Source organism: Physeter macrocephalus, chromosome 16, assembly GCF_002837175.3.
Source record: "Physeter macrocephalus isolate SW-GA chromosome 16, ASM283717v5, whole genome shotgun sequence".
Lineage (NCBI taxonomy): Eukaryota > Metazoa > Chordata > Mammalia > Artiodactyla > Physeteridae > Physeter > Physeter macrocephalus.
This window is the reverse complement of record NC_041229.1, coordinates 1,347,546-1,367,349: the sequence shown is the minus strand read 5'-3', so window position 1 is coordinate 1,367,349 and position 19,804 is coordinate 1,347,546. Positions and strand designations below refer to the sequence as shown.

Genomic DNA, 19,804 nt, shown 5'->3' with positions numbered 1-19,804 from the left:
CCTTTCTCGCCTGCATTGCCGACTTCTGCTTTGTGCTCTGCATCCAGCATTTTCTGTCTTTCAGTCATTTGTGTGCTGAGGCTGTTTCCTAAGGAATCAAGCCTTGTCCACCACAATACAACGCAAGGCCCTGCTCTCCTTGGAAGCCGTGCAACCCCACTTCCTGCGATCTCTCTACTCGGCAGCAAATTTCCCTGCATTAAAATTAAGCCTCATTTCTATCTCATCTTTTCCTGTTTTCCTCAGCAGAACTGAATGCAATCCTGAGCCTGTTTTTCTCACAGCTTTATTTTCTTGTCATTTCATAACTAAATCTTCTTTCCCTCAAAAAACAATTAAGATAGTTTATTCCACCGATTTTGTCCATCCTTTCTGTGGGAAACAGAGAAAGAGAAGATTGTGTGTGTGTGTGTGTGTGTGTGTGTGTGTGTTGCCAGGAGGGAGGTGGATAGAGAGTGTCGTACTTTACTAAGTCCTAATGTGTACTAGAAGATCCGTTTGGTACACTTGACGTGAGGATTCTGCCTAGACTCTGAGATCTGTGCTTATGCTCCAATTTGCGCTAACTGCAGGGATAAAATGGCCTTCTATTTCCATCTGGAGTGGTGGCAGCTCAAAGAAGCTCTCCAGGGCCAGACTCCTAGACAGAGAGGTCAGAAAGAAATACTGTGGAGTCAGCACAAGTACCCGCTTACCCCATCTTCACTCCATGTTACTGAAAACATGGACACTCATTAAGTTATCGCCCAAAACTCAAAACTAGGTAGGTGGCCCTGAGCAAGTTACTTAACTTCTAAGCTCAAGGTGCAGAATGGGATATTAGTATTACAAACCTGTGTGTGTGTGTGTGTGTGTGTGTGTGTGTGTGTGTGTGTGTGTGTGTGTTATAGAGATTAATTGAGAGAATCAGAGTAAAATGCACAGCATAATTCTTGACACAGAGTAATGCATTGCTAAAAAAAATCAGCTTTTATATTATCAGACAAGCATTGAACACTTCACACGTGCTTGGCAGTGTACCAAGTACTGAGGATACAAAAGCACTTCAGAAACAGATCACGGCCTTGACTAGCTCACAGTCTAGAAAATAATTCATTTGCGTAATTAAGAGAGAGAAACTTTCTTTAATCTCCCTCTTTTTTTCAAATGCTGCAACTGGAGTTCAAAGAAGTTGATACATTTGTTTAAAAGTTACACAGCTAGTAATGAACAAAGATAGGAGTGAACCCAAGTCCAAGTTGTTACAGAGCATTTCCTCTATCTGCTTTCCATGACAATTCATGTTAGGTGAGGATCCAGGAGTGAAAACCAAAGAGAAAGGGGATCTGGTCACTCAGGACCCTTTCCACTATCTTATTCTTACAGAAGCTATTTATAGGATAAGCGGAAGCGGGCGGGTGGGATCAGAACTCCTGAAATCCCATGACCTCATCATCCCTTGGCAAGGTGGTACGTTCCACAGGAGAGCTGGTTGCGGGGTCTGGCTTGACCCAGCTGCCCGGGTTACCCCACATCTCCGGCCCGCGCCGGCAGGCCTGATAAGGATGACTGATGTGGAGCACAGCCTGCGGGTGTGTACACAAGAGACCAGGGCCTGTACCACTCCCCTGCGGTCTCCCAGCCAGGAGAGATGCTGCCCTTTTCTACACTTCTCCAAGACGGGGTCAGAACCTCCCAGGCCTTAGTCAGCCTTTGCCTCATGTCTACTTCCCAGTGGAGTGGCATGTTTTTTTCCTTCTCATTCTCTCTAATGTTCAAGTACTAGCCTATTTCCTTAAAAAAACAAAACAAAACAAAACAAAAACCGGAAACCAAACCAAAAACCTCCTCATTTAAAAAAGTACTACAATAGTTTCTAAATTTTTTAAATTTTATTTTGTTTTTTAGTTGTTTCCTCTTCTTAATCCTATATATTTCTCTGTTTTGGACTTTTTATGAGTTTAGCCTTTTGTCTTAATTTTTTACTCCTTTGCTACATTGGCTTCCAAGGCGCTTATATCTTTAAATCTCATGTAGCATTGTATAACTCTTAACCTTCTATTTCTATCGTGACCAGAGCTCCGTTATTTTTAAATTCTACTTTATTTCTAGTTGCAGTTTTAGCAATTGTAAAGAATCCCCTCCTATCTTTCTACTTTTTTTTGATCTTTTTTTTTGGCTGCGTTGGGTCTTAGTTGCTGCGTGCGGGCTTTGTCTAGTTGCTGCGTGCGGGCTTTGTCTAGTTGCTGCGAGCGGGGGTATTCTTCGTTGCGGTGCGCGGGCTTTTCACTGCGGTGGCTTCTCTTGCTGTGGAGCATGGGCTCTAGGCACGCGGGCTTCAGTAGTTGTGGCGCGTGGGCTCAGTAGTTGTGGCTCACGGGCTCTAGATCGCAGGCTCAGTAGTTGTGGCGCACAGGCTTAGTTGCTCCGCAGCATGTGGGATCCTCCCAGACCAGGGCTCGAACCCGTGTCCCCTGCATTGGCAGGCTGATTCTCAACCACTGCACCACCAGGGAAGTCCTCTTTCTACTTTTTATTATTATTATATGTTTTAAAAATTATACATATATACACATATATTTACACACACACGTAGTATCTTCCCTTTGCTTGTTGACTGAATTTTTCCTATATTTGATTTGTATTTACAACAACAAAAAGAAGCACGGTCATGGTGGTAATTTCATCAGTCTCTTTCCAGATGTCAGGGTCAGGAGTAAAGAGACGGAGCCCTGCTCTCATGGAGCCTAACCAAGAGGCAAGGGCAGAGAGTGACCTATGTGATCAGAACTCTTCTTACTGCTCTCCAGCTCCATCCTAAGGCCACCCAAACCAGAAAAGCAGCTTCCACAAACCCTCTACCACAGAGACTGGGAGGCCTCAGCTTAATCCTTAGGAAAGCCCTAAGCCTCTGCAGACGGTGCTTTTAATTTACTGAAACAGGTGACTTCAGACCACTCGCTCATTAAATAAATTGGTTAGCATGAAGTGATGTAATCTATAAAGTATAATGTACACAGGAAGTTAAGTCACGGTAATCACCAACAACTAAGATGGACTCCAGCAGACAAGTGACGGGGCCTCTTCTCCTGTTTCATACGCTCTGACTTTCCTCTAATAACTGGGGGACAAGCCGAGAGGTGCTGCACACCCAGGGGGTCTCCTCCGAGCCTGCTGAGGAAGGAGGCCAGACAATGGCACAGACAGGCTCCAGGACTTGGAATAGACCCCTACGCTGCCTCTCCCCTCGCGTCCGTCGGAATATTCAACGCCACCTGGGTCCTCGGGGAGGTTAGCCCAGGGGTACTGCATAAAACAATCCGTTTTCAACCCTGGTTACTTATTAGGATTACCTGGAGGGCTTTAGTGAAACAAAACCAAAAACAGCCTATGCCTTGGCCGGGCCTCCAGGGAAGTCATTTGAATGGGCGTGGGCTGGGCGCACATATATATATATATATATATATATATTTAAAGGAAGAGATGACATTCTGTTTAGGACAAGGATGAGGTAATGACAGTTGTTTGCAATGAGAAGACCCATTCTTTTTTTTTTTTAAGAAGATGTTGGGGGTAGGAGTTTATTAATTATTTATTTTTGCTGTGTTGGGTCTTCGTTTCTGTGCGAGGGCTTTCTCTAGTTGCGGCGAGCGGGGGCCACTCTTCATCGCGGTGTGTGGGCCTCCCACTATCACGGCCTCTCTTGTTGCGGAGCACAGGCTCCAGACACGCAGGCTCAGTAGTTGTGGCTCACGGGCCCAGTTGCCCTGCGGCATGTGGGATCCTCCCAGACCAGGGCTCGAACCCGTGTCCCCTGCATTGGCAGGTGGATTCTTAACCACTGCGCCACCAGGGAAGCCCTGGGCATCTATATTTTTAAAAAGATTTTCAGAGGATTCTATTACATGTAAGGGTTGAGAATCACTGGAAATAGGGTCTCCATTTGAGCAGATAAAAAGATACCGATTCGTAGCATGGTGATAAAAAAAAAATAACCATATTAGCATTACCAGTAGTAATAATAACAATTAAACCAATTACTACATTAACAGCTACTACTACTACCATTCAGCCCTAACTTGTGTCAGGGACCCTGCTGAACGACTTATCTTCTGATTTATGGGTCAGGAATCTGAGGCTCGGTGTCAGACAACTTGTCCATGTTCAGTCGGGTGGTAAGAGGCAGAGCCAGGGCTCAGGCTCAAGTCCATGGGCCTCGAAATCTAACCCCCAACCTCCTGGTTAAAGCAGCTTCCCCCAGTCCAGTGCGTGTGGGCGTCAGGAACCAGGGTAGGTCTGCAGCACACGTGCTGGTAAATCCCACATGCCTGCCTTTCAGAGACTTGGGGCTTCGGTCAAGGCTGCCCAGGCCTCCAAGCCTCTGAGGGAGAGGGTCTGTGAGGCTGCCCCTCCACTGTCTAGGGTGACCTTGGGGTGGAGGCCGTGTGGGAGTGACGGGAACAGGTCTGTGGATTCTATGCCTCTGCGCCTACCTCCTGGGGGCCCCTTCTGAGCAGGGTGCATCCTGCTTAGTGCTGGGCCCTAACATTTGGGACACATTAAATGAATTCACTTCTCAGCATGAACTCCTGACAGGTGGGGCTGGAAGGTTCTGCTGTGTTTGGTGGCAGCTCTGACCTCTACCCTCCAGATGCTGGTAGCAACTCCGTGTCCAGCTGTGAAAACCAAGCATGGCTCCAGACGCTGTGAAATGTCCCTGCAGCAAATCACCCCCGTTGAGAAGCAACAATATTTAATCCTGACAGCCGTCTTTCCTGAAGGGCAAGACACCCAGTATCCTCTTCCTTTTACAAAAAAGGCGGCTCAGGCCAAGAGGCTGTGATCTGTGCCAAGTCACACCGACCACAGAGTGGCCTAGGTACCCTGCTTTCCCGACTCCAAATCCATGCTCCTTTCAGTACTCTGTGTCTGCACTTCACACCTGACAAGTGGTCAGGACATGGCCCTCGGATAAAGAAAAGGGACTTTGGGCTTCCCTGGTGGTGCAGTGGTTAAGAATCCACCTGCCCATGCAGGTGACACGGGTTCAAGCCCTGGTCCAGGAAGATCCCACATGCCGCGGAGCAACTGACCCCGTGTGCCACAACTACTGAGTCTGCACTCTAGAGCCCGCGAGCCACAACTACTGAGCCCACGTGCCACAACTACTGAAGCCCACTCGCCTAGAGCCCGTGCTCCACAACAAGAGAAGCCACTGCAATGAGAAGTGGCGCACCACAATGAAGAGTAGACCCCGCTCACCGCAACTAGAGAAAGCCCGCACACAGCAACGAAGACCCAGCGCAGCCAAAAATAAAAATAAACTAAAAAATTAAAAAATTTTTTAAAAAAGGAACAGGGACTTTTCACTCTATTGCCTTTTCAATGTGTTGATTGTTTTCTTTACTGTGCAAAACTGGTTTAGTGTGAAGTAGTCCCACTTGTCTTTTTTTGCTCTTGTCTGTGGCTTTGGTGTCATATCTAGGAAATTATTGATAAGATTAATGTCATGAAGATTTTCCTCTATGTTTTCTTCTAGGCATCTTACAGTTTCAGGTTTTACATTTAAGGCTTTAATCTATTTGAGTTTCTTTTTGTGTGTAATGTAACACAGAGATTGAACTTTGTGTTTTGCAAGTGGTTATCCAATTTTCCAAACACATTTTTTTTTCAACAGGCTATTCTTTCCCCCCATTGTGTGTTTATGGCAACATGTCAAAGATCAATTGGCCATATATGCATGTTGCAAACCATTATCTGAAAAGGGGTTAATATCCAAAATATATAAGGAACTCCTTAAAATCAACAGCAAAAAGAAAAAAACAAGTAACTCAATTAAAAATGGGCAAAATATGTGAATAGACATTTCTTCAAAGAAGACATATAAATAGCCAACAGGTATATGAGAAGCTGCTCAACATCACTAATTATTGGTGAAATGCAAGTCAAAACCACAATGAAACATCACCTCACACGTGTCAGAATGGCCATTATAAAAAAAAATACAGAAAATAACAACTGTTAGTGAGGATGTGGAGAAATTGATACCCTTGCACACTGTCTGTGGGAATGTAAAATGATGCAGTCACTATGGCTAACAGTATGGAGGTTCCTCAAAAAATTAAAAATAAAACTACCATATGATCCAGGAAAAAAAAAAGAACAGGACTTTTCTCTGCAACGTTCATCCCAGGCTCCTCACCCGCCGGACGCCCAGCGACATCCGAGCCTCTGCGGAAAGGCTGCGCTGGGGCTGACAGATGCGTGGGGCTCGGTGTGACGGGGAAGAGAGGAGGTCCAGGGTCTGCAGCCTCCGCAGCGTCGGCTCTTCAACGGGGGCCTCTGGACTAGAGCGCGGGCTGAGTTTTACTTAGAAAAGCAGTGAATTCAGCCCCTGAATAGCACCCTCCGAGTCTTCAACACCGTCCCCACTCTCGTTCTCAACCTCCTTAAGAGGGAGCACCTTGGACCAGCACAGGAGCCAGGCCGCAAACGCAGCCAGCGGTGCGGGCTAACGGTGGGGTTCCTGCCAAATGCAAGCGCAGCTCCCAGGAATCCATCTAATGATCTGCTGACGCCCGAGCAGGAAGCTGACAGCTGGCGTGGCCCAGTGAAGGGGCAGGATGTGCCTGCTATCCGGTGAAGAGAACACGGATGGGGATCCCGACAGAAAGGACCCTCCAGCCGGGGCCTGCGTATGAAAGGAGCAGGACCAGCCGGGGAGAGATGCTGGTCCTAAGGGGACCAGTGAGGATGCTGACCCCAGGATGAAACCAGGGACCAGCTCAGGGAACAGAATCAATACTGTTATGGAAACGGACGTTGGAACAGAGGGGAGCCCTGTTATCCGGACCGAGGTACGCATCAAAGTGAGATAAAAGCACACTTGATGGAGTGCCCAGAGCGTAGGGCCCGCCTCAGAGCAGCGCTGACTGCAGGAGCAAAGGGAGAGAGCAGGCGCCCCAGCGGGTACGAGATGCGGACGCCCAGAGCCAAGAGGACCTTCAGAAAGCACCTCAGCCTCGCTGGGTCTCACGGAATTTGTAATTCTTCCTAATGGAATAAAGAAAGAAAGAAACTCGCATAGGAGGAGCTAGTGGCTCGGAGCACAGGAGACGCGATCAGACAGATCCAGGTTCAAGTACTGAAGAGCTGTGTGGCCCTGGAGAGGTATTTAGTGTCGCTAAGACATGTTGTCATTGCATTTAAGATGGGAGTCGATACAGAATCTCTTCACAGGGTCGGGAAACTTAAATGACATAGTAGTAATAGGAAAGCCCTGTTCCATGAAAGAGTAAAAATTCAGTGAAGAGCAGCTTAAAAGAGAACAGCTGGCCTCCCAGCCTCACCTCAGCATCTAGCTGGCTCGGAGGGGAGGATGGAGCCTGCGGGGTGGTGTAGAGCTGCCCTCGCTGTCAGAGGTTCTAATTTTAGTGAACCTCCTTGCTGTTCGCTCCCCTCCCTCCTCACTTTCTCATACCTCCACACGCTATTAAAAGACCTTTTCCCCCACCTTTTGGTGACATCCAAGGACTTCCTACACCCAGAGATATTTAACATTCTCCAGATGCTCAAGGCAGGGCTTCAAGTTAGCACAGCTTCACCTGGATTTGGATCTGGAGACAAATTGCTCCTTCATTATGGAACCAGTGAGAAGCATCCAATTTTTAAGGTTGTTAAACTCGCAAGGGCAACAGAGAACCAGATGAATGTATAATGAAGAATTACCTCACATGGGGCAAAGCACCCTAGAGGGGAAAAAGGAAAAACCGCCATACGTATACACAGCCCTCGTGCCCTGGAAAGATATTCTATGACAGTAGAAATAGCTGGAGTAAGACTACTCTTCCATGATATGATGAACAAGACAGGGTGTATCGGTAACCCCTTACTTTTCCTAAGGCAAGGGGTGCCTAGGGGTCAGGCACCATTTAGCGAGCTTTCCTGTCCCAGCCCCCTCACCGGCACAGGCCTCTCTGCAAGTCACAGAGGTGCAACGACTCCCGGGGTCTCTGAATCCCCCTGCTGGCCTAGTCCCCCACCATGCTGCTGATAAGCACCCTCAAAACAGGTCTGGGTCTTACAAGGCACCAGAAACAATAGCCCAGTTACCTGGGGAACCAGGGATCCACGCACAGGGCGGGCAGGTGCCTCCGGGGCCCAGGTGACAGGGGTGGAAAAGCCAGCTGCCCTAAGCTTGTGACACACGCTGTGGGTTCCTGGGCTACTGGGGAAATCAGTAGCACTCAGTGCCCTTATCTGCTGTGGGGGAGAGGCCGTGGACATTCCACAGCCAGCTGACCTCTGAGTGAGGGAATCAGCTCCCATTCCTGCGAACTCTCACTCCTCAGCTTTTCCAGCCATTCTTCATCAAAAATTCCATGTCAAAGTGGCCTCCAAATAGAACTCAAAGGAAGTCCACCCAGGCTAGGTTTCAACCCAGGGCAAAACCCGGTGCACAGAGATCCACGACATCACTTTAGAACCCTGCGAACGCCGACCTTAAACACAAAGGGGGGACGTTAAATCGATATAAGATGATAAAAACAGCAAGGCTTTCTTCTGAAGTTGCAGAGTCCACACACAAGTCCCCACCAGCCACTCCCAGACCCTCCGACGTCTGAGGCATTTTCTGTCTCCTACTTGCCAGAGTTTCAAGCTGCTTTGCCGGTCTCCTGTGCCTTTAATGCATACACAGCTGAGCCAATCCACATGCACCCCTGCTCTCTAGAATCTTTGGTCCTCTGCTTGCATCTAGAAAACAATGGTTTTCTTTTCTAACTCTGCAGAATACCCAGGTGTGCCGATCAACACTGCCTTTGTTTATGTGGCAGTGAGACCTCTGTGGGTTGCAGCGGGACACCATCCCCCCTGATCTGCTGGCACTGGTCTCCAGATATATGAGAAACAGAAACTGGAAACTGACTTTCAGGCCCCAAAGAGCGTCATTTTACCCTTCAGATAATCCAGATGCACACAGTGGGATGCTGGCCAACTCCAGCTATTAGAAACGCATGTCTCAGCTCCCGGAACAGCCTCCCCACCCCGAGCGGACCAAGGATGGAGGGCTGAGTGACAGATGCTAGAATCAGCTCCACCTCTGGTGCAGTGACGGTCTGCAAATCCTGTACATTTCCACCCACCCCCAGTTTTTCATAGCTGATCCCTCTATAACCACTCTAGCCCACAAATTAAGAGTGTGTTTGTGTATGTGTGTGTGTGTGTCTGTATGTGTGAGAGAGAAAGAAAGAGAGAGAGGCTTAAATACATGCATAAGAAAATATATAAATTCTAAAAACTTGTTTCTGTGATGAAGGGTAAAAAAACCATGAATTCAGGACCTTTGCAGCCGCAATCCCTCCGTCTCAGAGGCCCACACCGCTGCCCCTCACCTCCTGCCTGGCCCTGCTGAGCACAGCTGTTAGCTGCTTCCCCAGCACTTCCTGTGCTATAGCCCTCCCACCACTTTCTGTCCACCCCCATCTTCCTCACAGCACTGACACTACGAAGGTATTTACGTACTGATTTCCTGTCTGCAGACAGATCCCAGAGTGTAAGCTCCATGAGAGCAGAGATCCTGTCTATTCAATTCATGTCTGGATTCCCAGGGCCTAGAGTTCAGCCTGCCTAGCACATCGTGAATGCACAACTGTTCATCAAAAATCGTTAAATAAACACATGAGTGAATTCTCACAAACAGAGGTCCTGAGTCTATAGCCCTAATTTAATACTAACAAAATCTGGGACCTCAGAAAATGACTCGTCTCTGTGGGTCTCCCCCTCCTTGTCTGTAAAGCGGGATCCGGAGACAAGACAAGCAAAGTACCGCTGTCTGTTTCTAAGTCTACCTGAATCCCCTTGATGCCAACAGGTGATGCAGGGGGCCCACCCCGCCCCCCACCGTGACTTTCAGGTGCCCCTGGGGGATGCTGTTTCCCATGCCCAGGAGTCAGGGTGGAAACGCAACCCTCCGTGGAGCTTACCACAGAAAGGCTTGCCTGAACGCCTGCTTGCAGACAATCCCACATTGCGTCCTTTGGTTCTGCAGGAGGAAGGCGGATTGGATTTCCTAATGAAACCAGCCACTAATACCGTCAAACTGAGAGTCAGGGCTCTCTCCTGGGTCCCACAGAGAAGAACTTGTAAGGAGAGGGAGAGGCATTTCCAGGGAAGGCAGGAGGACGGCTTTGAGGCTCCTGTGATTTCTCCAGGCTGAGCACTGGCTTCCTGAGGCACCAGAAACTAATCCCTCGGTTTGGCTGTTGTCCTTTCAACCATCCCTCGAGGCCTCCGTATCTCAGACACCCCGAGGGGAGAGAACAAGCGTGCTCACGAACAGCGAATAGCGGCGCTTTGGCCACGAAGCACCCGGGAGGCGGGGCTGACAGCTCACCCCCTCCACGTGTGCCCCCCGCCCCCGGAGCCGCACCTGCTCCCGCAGCCCCCCGCTGACGGAGAGTGCTGCCTGGCCCTGGGAACTGAGGCGGCTACGGCTACCTGTGCCTGCGAAGGGAAAATCACTTTCGGCTCCTGGAGAGGCTTCCACGGCAGAAAGATCGACCAAACCACTGAGAAGCAAACCTCCCCGCCGCCTCTGGCGCCAGATGTGTAAACCAGGGGGGCTGCACCCCATTCCCCAGGAGCGGCTGGTGCTGAGGCTGGGGAAGGGATGCGGGGCTTGGGGAGGGCCCAGGAGGGGCGGTCCAGGGCAGAGGACCGCTCGGGGCCCCTGCCCTGTGTTCGCGAGGACAGAGGCCCTCAGCTGCCCTGGCCTGGCTCAGGACGATGCTGGCTTGTGAGAAGGCAGCTGGTGTTGTGAGGGGTGAGGACCCAGAGTTCAGGTGCAGGGGGAGCCTGGAGGGGTGCTGGTGGCACCTTAGGGCTTCCTGAAACTTTTGCTGAGTCATTAGTTTGGGGGCCTCACGAGGAGGAAGGATGGATCTCTGAAATTCAGCACTACAAGGGAATGATGAACCCCAGGCCCTCCCCAGGGAAGAGTGCCGTGGTCATCGGTGTCCTCACCTGTCCCTAGGGACTGCAGCTTGCGGGTTCTCTGTGCTCACCCCCCCCGCCCCACCGCAGCCCCTGCAGGGCCCGGGCCATGCTCGCTCCCCCAGACCCCGTAACCACAGGGCCAGCACTTGCCATCTTGCCAGCCACCCGGGTCACACCCTCACTAGATAAACAATTAAATTTTGTTCATTAAAGTCATGGAAATCAAGTACCCTGATTGGGCCACAGGGTCCACTGAGATGGGCCCAAGGCTTGTACTGCGGTTGCCTCCTGGGCCCACAGGGGTTTCACCTCCCCAGAGCCGGAGCAGGTTCTCAACTGTTGGCGACCAGAATATTGACTTCCGAATCGTGAGTGGTAGGGTTACACTTCCCTAACATTGAAGACTCAGTTAACTTATTTTCAGCTCTCTGCCTAGCATTGTAATGGATTTAACAAAAACCACTCAGGTTTGAAATCAAACTCAGGAGCTTCACAAGTGGACTAGAGACCAGCTACTGTTGGGGGGCTGGTGGGTTTGCTTCCTACTCTCCTCCTGGACCCCATCTCCTCAGAACAGCTTGAAAATTCATCACTTTTATAAATATCGCTGTACAATTTAAACACAGTCATGATTTCACTTAAAAAAAAAAAAGTGCTCTAAACGCAGAGGCTAAGGTCTCCTTAGCAATGTCCCTGCAGTTTTCTCAGTTTATTCTGAACTAACTGCCGAAGCAGCATGTGATGAAATCCCTAATACCCTTCACGGTGAAAGATTAAACCCTGCAAGGAAACACTTCCTTAAACCCCACTTCCTTCTCTATCAATCGGGATCCGCAGAGGTCTGCACGGTCATCAGCTCATTCTACCCCAAACCGCCCCCCCCAGCGGGGGTCATGCTGACACAACAGCAGCCCAGGTGCGGGTCCGGGGCAAGGGACAGGATCTGCAGTCCCGGGGACATACCTCCTACTGAGTCACCGTGGGAAAAATGAGTCCCCTGACCGGCCCCTGGAGCCCTCGAGCCACAACTCGCCCCTTGGCCCCCGGAGCAAGTGTCTCTGGCTTGGAGGATGGCTGCGTTACCTGGTGGAACGGCCTTGGCTCTCTGCTCTCTGTTAACCTCCTCCGCTTGTCCGCCTGGCATCCGGAATCACCTTTATCCACCACACCCTTTCCTCACCCAGTGGGACAAATCCCGGTCCGCGGGGATAGTCAAGACCTTCCTTCCCTCCCATCTCTCAGGGTCACTGTGCACCTCGCCCACTGTACCGCTCAGACTGAGCAAAGCCACCCGTGGCGTGCTGGCCATCACCTGAGACCCAAATGACTCAAGAATCCTGACCTTCCTTCCCTCTTTTTGCAAACCCTCTTCTATACTCTGCCTGTATCGAAAGGCCGAACTCTACACATCAGAATTCACTTTCAAATTGGGAGTTTTCCTGTCCTTTGCTTTAGTGAAAGCATGGAAGGTCCAGTGAAGAGACGAACCACTAATGATGCTACCTCCGTTTGCGAGGGTCTCATGAAAGTCTCAAGTTGCAACCTCAGCAATGGAGCCGTGTGTGGCACGCTCGCTGAGGGCCGCCCTGGGAACCATGACCCTCTGGTCAGCTCTCAGAGATGCCGAGGACCAGCAGACTTGCCCGGTGTGTCCCCAACAGACTTCCTCAGGCAGATCAGTTCTTCAAACCTGTGTTCCTCCTCACCATCGGGATCTGTTCCACATTAATCTAGACAAGCACATTTATCTCAAATAACATAAACCAGCCCCCCCTGCACCCATCACAGAGCCCTCGAATAACAGCACAACATCTAGAAGTGTTGTCATCACACCAGAGTCATGTCTGTTCTAAAGAATGTGGGATTTCTGGATACATAAAATCTCAGGGTAGGAAGATAACTTACAGGAAGGTATTCAAAGGACCCTTACAGTGTTCAAAGGATATAAATAGGAATTACTTTAAAAACAGGCAGTCACAATAACCAAAATGCATTTGCGAGATTAAGCTAATTTAAACAAACTTATTGACTGTTTTTACCCCAACATTAATAATGTACCTCCAGGAATAATTGCTGAGTGATTATTCCCCAAACATATCTGTCTGGCCAACCACTCCCTGGAGTAGTGATGCCCCATGAAGCACGCTCCTCTAGAATCACCCAGCGCCAGCCCTTCATTAAATGCTTTATTCTCGGCTGCAGCATCACTTCTGGGGTCATAACTGGTTTCCCTTTGCTCATCCCACCACTAGCTAATGCACTGCTGGTGCAATTTCCCCACCACCGTGTGCTTTGTGGCATGGAACCAAAACGTGCTTCTTTATAACTTCCTTCTTGTACTTTCAGATTTGTCATCTAGGGCCACCTGGAGCAAACCTAATCACTCTTCAAACACATGAAGAAAGTTCTCACCGTTCTGCTAATTACATCCCCCCAGGCTAAAATCCAGCCAAGCCTCCCATGATTACTCTGATGACATTTCACATTCTAGCACCAGCCTGGTCCCTTCTGCTTAATTCTCTTCAATTACCAACATACCCCATAAAGCTCGGTGGCTGCGTGAACACGGACACTCCACATCTGGTCAAACCAATATAAACGAAAGCAAGGTGGCTGTTTTCCTGGCTCTGGACACTGGTATACCAATAAGAAGCCAGGAGATTTTACTAGAATAAGCTGGAATTTTATCTATTTTAAAGTAGTTCTTGACCCAAAGTTGAGGTTATTTAGCTCATCCAGATAGATAAAATTTGGTTATTTACATGAGAATGGTGACCTAAGTGTTGAAACCTTGGGTACTTTGGAATAGGCCCAGAGAGAACTAGACTGTGACTTAGTCCCCCTGCTGTGACGGATTTTAGTTGTCAACATTACCACTGTTGTGGGCAAGGAGTCGGGGTCCTAATGGGAGTTGACAGGCCTGGCACAGGTAGGTTCCTCCTCTACCCTCAGCAGGAACAGTGCCCCCGAATGCCAAGCAGAACGCTCCACAATCAGCCAAAGTCGCGCTGAAAAATAAGCCTCAGCGTGTAAAAGGCAATACCCGTTATTTTGCTGGGTAATTCTTCCTTCCAAAAGCAGAAGAGAGAACAGAGGCCAATATTTAGAGATGCGAATAGTACTAGAGGAGTACAGGAGAATGGAAATGCAAATGCAGTTTTTGAATGCACCCTACTGAACAGCTCACTGAAAACATGAAGGCACAGAGGAGGAAATGCAGCCGCCGGGTGTCTAGTCTCTGCAGGACCCCATCATCTTACAGAATGGCCATTGCAGATTAGATGGGAACTTCACCACATCCATTTTCAAGCCGACGTTAAAGAAGATTCAAAACAAAATGGTGGCAGTGGAAAGAACATGAAAATGTACATCCAGAAACCTGATTTCAGGCTGTGTTTTGCCACTTTATAGCTATGTGAGCTCTGATCATTCACTTCATCTCTCTAAAAACTCATCTATAAAATCACAGTTTGAACTAGATGCTAGCTGTGGTCTTTTCGGTGCAGACGTGCCATAATTTATCATGATCCATCCTACAGAAGACCACCTTTCCTTACTTCTGGCAGCCCTGCAGAAGGAATGGCTTCACAGTGTTTTAAAAGGATACTGGAATTCATAATATTCGGGGGTGAGGGAGAGGATAAACTTAATTAAAGACCTGTATTAGGCTGAACACAAAGTTGTGTTGTTGTTTATTTACTTTGGATGCTGCTGTTGCCAGAGAACTAATTGCTTGTGCCATTTTGTCTGTGTGTTCTTCAGGACTCAGTTGTTCATTGGTACCTTAGCTTCTGTTTTTAAGCCACTTGGGAAGCAACTGTGGCCAGAGAGAGGCAGGTGGCTGCTATGGCTCTCCATGGCTGGGCTCACTGTTTCCTCCCCCTCGAGGGCAGCCTTACACAACTGCAAAAGTTCTCCCAGGAGCTGCACCTACTTTGCTTTGACACCCAAGAATTATAAAGATAGCTTTCTGGAGGCCACTAAACCAGGTGGCATTTCCTTGGACATACCCTCTGAAGATCAGAGGGCCAACAGGACTCCAAACTGAGACTACGGTTATTGCAAACCAAACGAAGCCTTAAATTAAAAGCAGCAAAACAATAAGAAGACATTCAAATGCTCTTATGAAAATGTCGTTCTACATCCAATACGTGATTCGCTCTACACTGAGGCTGACCTCTGAAACTAAGGCTAAAGATGGAAACCAGGGGCTTCTAGTAGAGGAAGACCCCGTCTGCATTTGGACACAGCAACGAGCTATTAATTTCATTTCCAAATTGGCAGAGAGATTATCTTGACGTGGAAAAGAAAGCTCCTGCTGGCCAAATTTCTCTTCCCCTGATGGGGCTGGAAGTTGCATATCATTTATTTCAACATTAAATGTACTCGGGGGAGAAATCCAGAATCAGGCAAGAAAAGAATGATCCTCGAAGCGCTTGAATTATTATAATCCCAGTATGTGTGGGTGTCCATAAAATACAATGATGAGCTGAGAGAAAAGGCAGCAAGAGGAGAATCCTAAAAAAATATGGTGGAGGATGGGGCAACCTATATTAAAAGCCAAATATACAGAGCTTGATAATACACAGATAAATGCCATCCCGTTGCATCTGACCCAGTAGCCAGTTGTACGTGTGCTCTGTTGCTCAGCCGACAAAAGCTATTCCTTCTCCGGCAGGGGGAAAGGACCCGGGGCAAAGAATGTGTCTTCTTTGATTAGCCAGTTTGACTAAAGTCTCTGCGACTGAACTGTGTGCGCTCAGGGACCATTCACGGAATGTTCCGTGACTGTGTAGAATAAGCTCTATTGCAAGTGAGAGCCACTGACTGCCCAGAGCCCAGATGCCCACGGAGTCTCCTCCAGCACATCTCAGCGGTGAGCTGCTTGCAGGCAGGGGCCATGCCCAATTCCAATCCCCCACGGCACCCAGCGGGACGCCTTGCCCAGAGCAGGTGCTGGGTAACTGTTTGACAGGAGACGCTTTCCTAACTGAAGGGAGGTGCTTGGCCACACAATCCATGAACTAACCACAGAAAAGCATATAGAAGGTTTACTCAGGAGATGCTCAACCCGCTGGAGAGGCGTCAACTTCCCCCAGCCCCTCCATGCTGCTAAAAGAACCGTTTACAAACAGACAAGCACACCATTTCTGAGAGGCTGTAGAACTTCGTCACCAAGTTCTAAGGTTTCAGGGTTGATGCGGCCTTAACAGCGATAACAACTGATGGCAAAATGCTATTTCCCTATCTGACCTGTGTGTGTTTCCTGAGGAAGAAATCACAAACTCCTGTTTGTTAGTAGAACAGCCCTGATACAAGGGGAGAAGTCAAACCATGTCGAGGAGAAGCACAGTGTGGACAGATCCAATCCATGTTTGAACCGGAAGAAGGACCTACCACGAGCTGGATGCAAAGATGAAGACGACATGGCCTTGACCTTCAAAGAATTCAGTCTAGTGAGAGAGAATCAGCACCAGGAGAAGACAAGGGGGCAGAAAAATTCAACGCGTGCACCTTGAAGGCAAGCGGCTCAGGTTCTGGTCCCACGCATGCACCTCAGTAACCCAGACACCTCGGCAAGTAGCCTGGCTTCGCCCAGCTCCACTTTCTAACACCCAAAACAGCATTCATTGTATCCACTTCACACTCGGTGAATAGTGAGCCTTTAGGCAGACCATGTACATGGTAACCACTCAACAAATCTAAGCTCGTACTTTTATGAGCGGATAAGAAGGTGACAGAAGGGCAGGACAGAGTGCATTCCCTTCACTAAAACTGGCTGGATATTTGATGTTTCCTTCTTGAGTACGGACTGGAAATTAACACCAGTATGTCCATAAACTGTGCTGTCCATTTATGATAGTTAACTGTTCACTTAGCTGTCTTCAGTTTTGAGGAAATCTTTAACTTTAAAAAAAAATTTATTTATTTATTTATTTTATTTATTTTTGACTGTGTTGGGTCTTCGTTGCTGCGCGTGGGCTTTTTCTAGTTGCAGTGAGCGGGGGCTACTCTTCGTTGTGGTGCGTGGGCTTCTCATTGTGGTGGCTTCTCTTGTTGCAGAGCATAGGCTGCAGGCACGCAAGCTTCAGTAGTTGTGGCGCACGAGCTTAGATGCTCCGCGGCATGTGGGATCTTCCTGGACCAGGGCTCGAACCCGTGTCCCCTGCATTGGCAGGCAGATTCTTAACCACTGCGCCACCAGGGAAGTCCCAAAATCTTTAACTTTTAAAGTGCTGGTTCCTTGTGTAGCAGTGTCTTCATCCTCAACTCTTATTTCGGTTCTAAGGAAAGAACTCCTTCAGGCATCACAGTGGAAGTACCCGAATCAGGGGGTTCCATTTCACAACCTGTAAGTGGCATTCAGACTGCAAGCAAACAGGACCCCTCACAGGATGGACTCTGAGCCTGGCTACCCTGTGTGAGAACACCCCGCTTGCAAGTGGAGAGTGGTACCAGCCAGAGATGCACCAGTGTGATCTCCTCCTATCCAGGGATAAGAAGACCCACACCTCCAGGATCTTTGTAGAATCTATTTAAGATGCCTGGGCCACTCCAAACATGGCACCTTCCTTCCCTACAGATTTTGTGCCATCTGTGGCCACATTCCCCTTGGAGTTTTCTTTCTGAAGGTGAGGAATGAGACAGGAAGAACACAGCTGTGCTTTCCAATCCCAAATGGAAATTATGGAAGATGCTAAGCAGTCAGAAAAAAATATTTTGACTTATGCACAGAGCACACATCTCTGGAAGCTAGCAGACAGAAAGAACAATTTTTCTGCAGGAAAATCCATGTCTTCCCTAGACACTGACCTTCTTGTAAGAACCAACCTTTTGTTGAAACACAGGTGGTGCCCAGAGAGTGGGCTACATTACATGGGCCGCACTACACGGGCCACCCGGTCTAGTCAGCTCAGGCACAGCAGTGAAGAAGTTCGCTCCACAGCAAGAGAGCAGTGGAACCCACAGAACCTTCTTGTCCTTTTAATTCCATGAAGATCTGGGTAGAAGAGCCAATCCTGTTTTGATGGCTTAATTTCTTCTCCTCAGTCACTGCAGCAGTGCTGCTTCTAAAAGGGACAGCCCCCTCCTCTAGGGAACCAATGGCCATGGAATTCTACAAAATGACACTAAATGTCTTCAAAATCAAAGGGAGAATGTAATTTAAGTGCCACTCGGATCTTCCCACAGCTTCTCTGTACCTACACGCTAGAACACTGACTGGTGACAGGTCTATAGTTTAGGGTAACACACAGTGGGGGGAAGAAATGATGGTTTTTCAACCACGTATTTCAGGAAATTGACAATTTTCATAGCACACTTCCAATGGAGAATCATCCAGATTCCCTTGCTCCAACTCTTTTTAGGTTGAAAACATCAGTAGGATGTGAGCAAGCAAGGTATTTGTACAGAAATTAGCATCTGTCTTCTTTCCAGAAATGGACAGTCACGATGTGAAAGCAGAACAAAGGAGGGCACGGAAGCACCACCCTTATCAGCAGAATAAGGGCTGCGCTGAGAAATTTGGGATGGGAATGGACAGAACATCACACCCTCCTCCCCAAGCTACTGTTTTTACGTGAAACGTTGCAGACTCCATACTTAGAGGCCTAGACCATTATTCTAACTTAAGAACCAAGCAAATGAATGTAGATTAAAATGACCAAAAATCAGTTATTTAAAAAAATTCAGTATCTACCATGTACGAGGCATACCCACTCGACAGCAGGCACTTCTCTTTGGGAGGACACGTGAGTGAGAGAGTCCAGCGTACGAGCGAACGCACACAGCACCATGTGGAAGCTGCGCGGGAGTCTCGTGGGCCTGTCGTCATGGAGAGTTGGGGGGTGGAGGGACCAGTGGAGAAAGGTAAGGGCTGTGGAAGCCTCAAGTGAGGAGAGGTGCATGAATGCCCTTAGGGTGTCTCTACCTCCATCCAATCAAAACGGATAAAAACCTCTCAGGTCGATAGATGGATAACTTGCTGATAGTGAAGGTTGTTTAAAAACGGACTGAGTCACAAAGAGGGACCACAGAATTGGCTTTCCCCCACTCGCTATGGTTATTTTAGGAGCAGCAAAGGGTCTTTCAAAGTCTTGTCAATATCTAGCTTTTGTGGTTCGGGGCTGAGTGTAATTAGGACTGGATTCAGGATGGTGGTGTCTGTATTCCCCATCTCCCCCCTTTCTCACCTCCCATCCCCTTCTCAGCCCGCCACAATCGAGCTTTCAAATTCATCCATTCCAACAAAATGTCTGTTATCAAGGTCATCAACGACTCCATCTTACCAAAGTGCCAACAGCCTTCCTCTCTTCCTACTGCGTCTCTCTCTTCCCCGCAGCATTGAAAAGAAATGCTCTCCTCTCTGCACCTCTGTGACACTGCACTCTCTTGTTCCTTTGTTGTTTATTTGTCATCTGCTAGGTAGTTAGATCACCTACTAGGCAGATCCTTGTTATCTACTGGACAGTTGCTCCTTCTGGGTCACCTCCCTGACCTCTGAAAGCAGGATCCAGGCTCCGTCCACAACCCTCCACTCCCCCTTCCTCACACTCTCTCCTGGGTTGACCTCGTGCAATTGCATGGTTTCAAACGCCATCCATATCCTTCTTACTGCCAAACCTACATCCTCAATCCAGCCCAAGTTCCAGAGCACAAAATTCGTACTTCTAAGTGCCCACAGCAGGCTTCCCAGACTTAACACACACACACACACAACGGAATTCCACACCACATTACACCAGTCACACACACACTTCCTCCCTTGAGATGCTTCCATCTTATAGCAAATGGTACCGCCGCTTACCTATTTGTTGAACCTAAACCCAAG

At 48.6% G+C, this 19,804-nt stretch overlaps 1 protein-coding gene across 1 annotated transcript in view; it reads right to left on the bottom strand.

Annotated features, from left to right (window-relative positions):
• OPCML (opioid binding protein/cell adhesion molecule like) overlaps positions 1–19,804 on the bottom strand; it is a 1,102,163-nt gene that overhangs the window by 915,268 nt on the left and 167,091 nt on the right. The window lies entirely within an intron of this gene.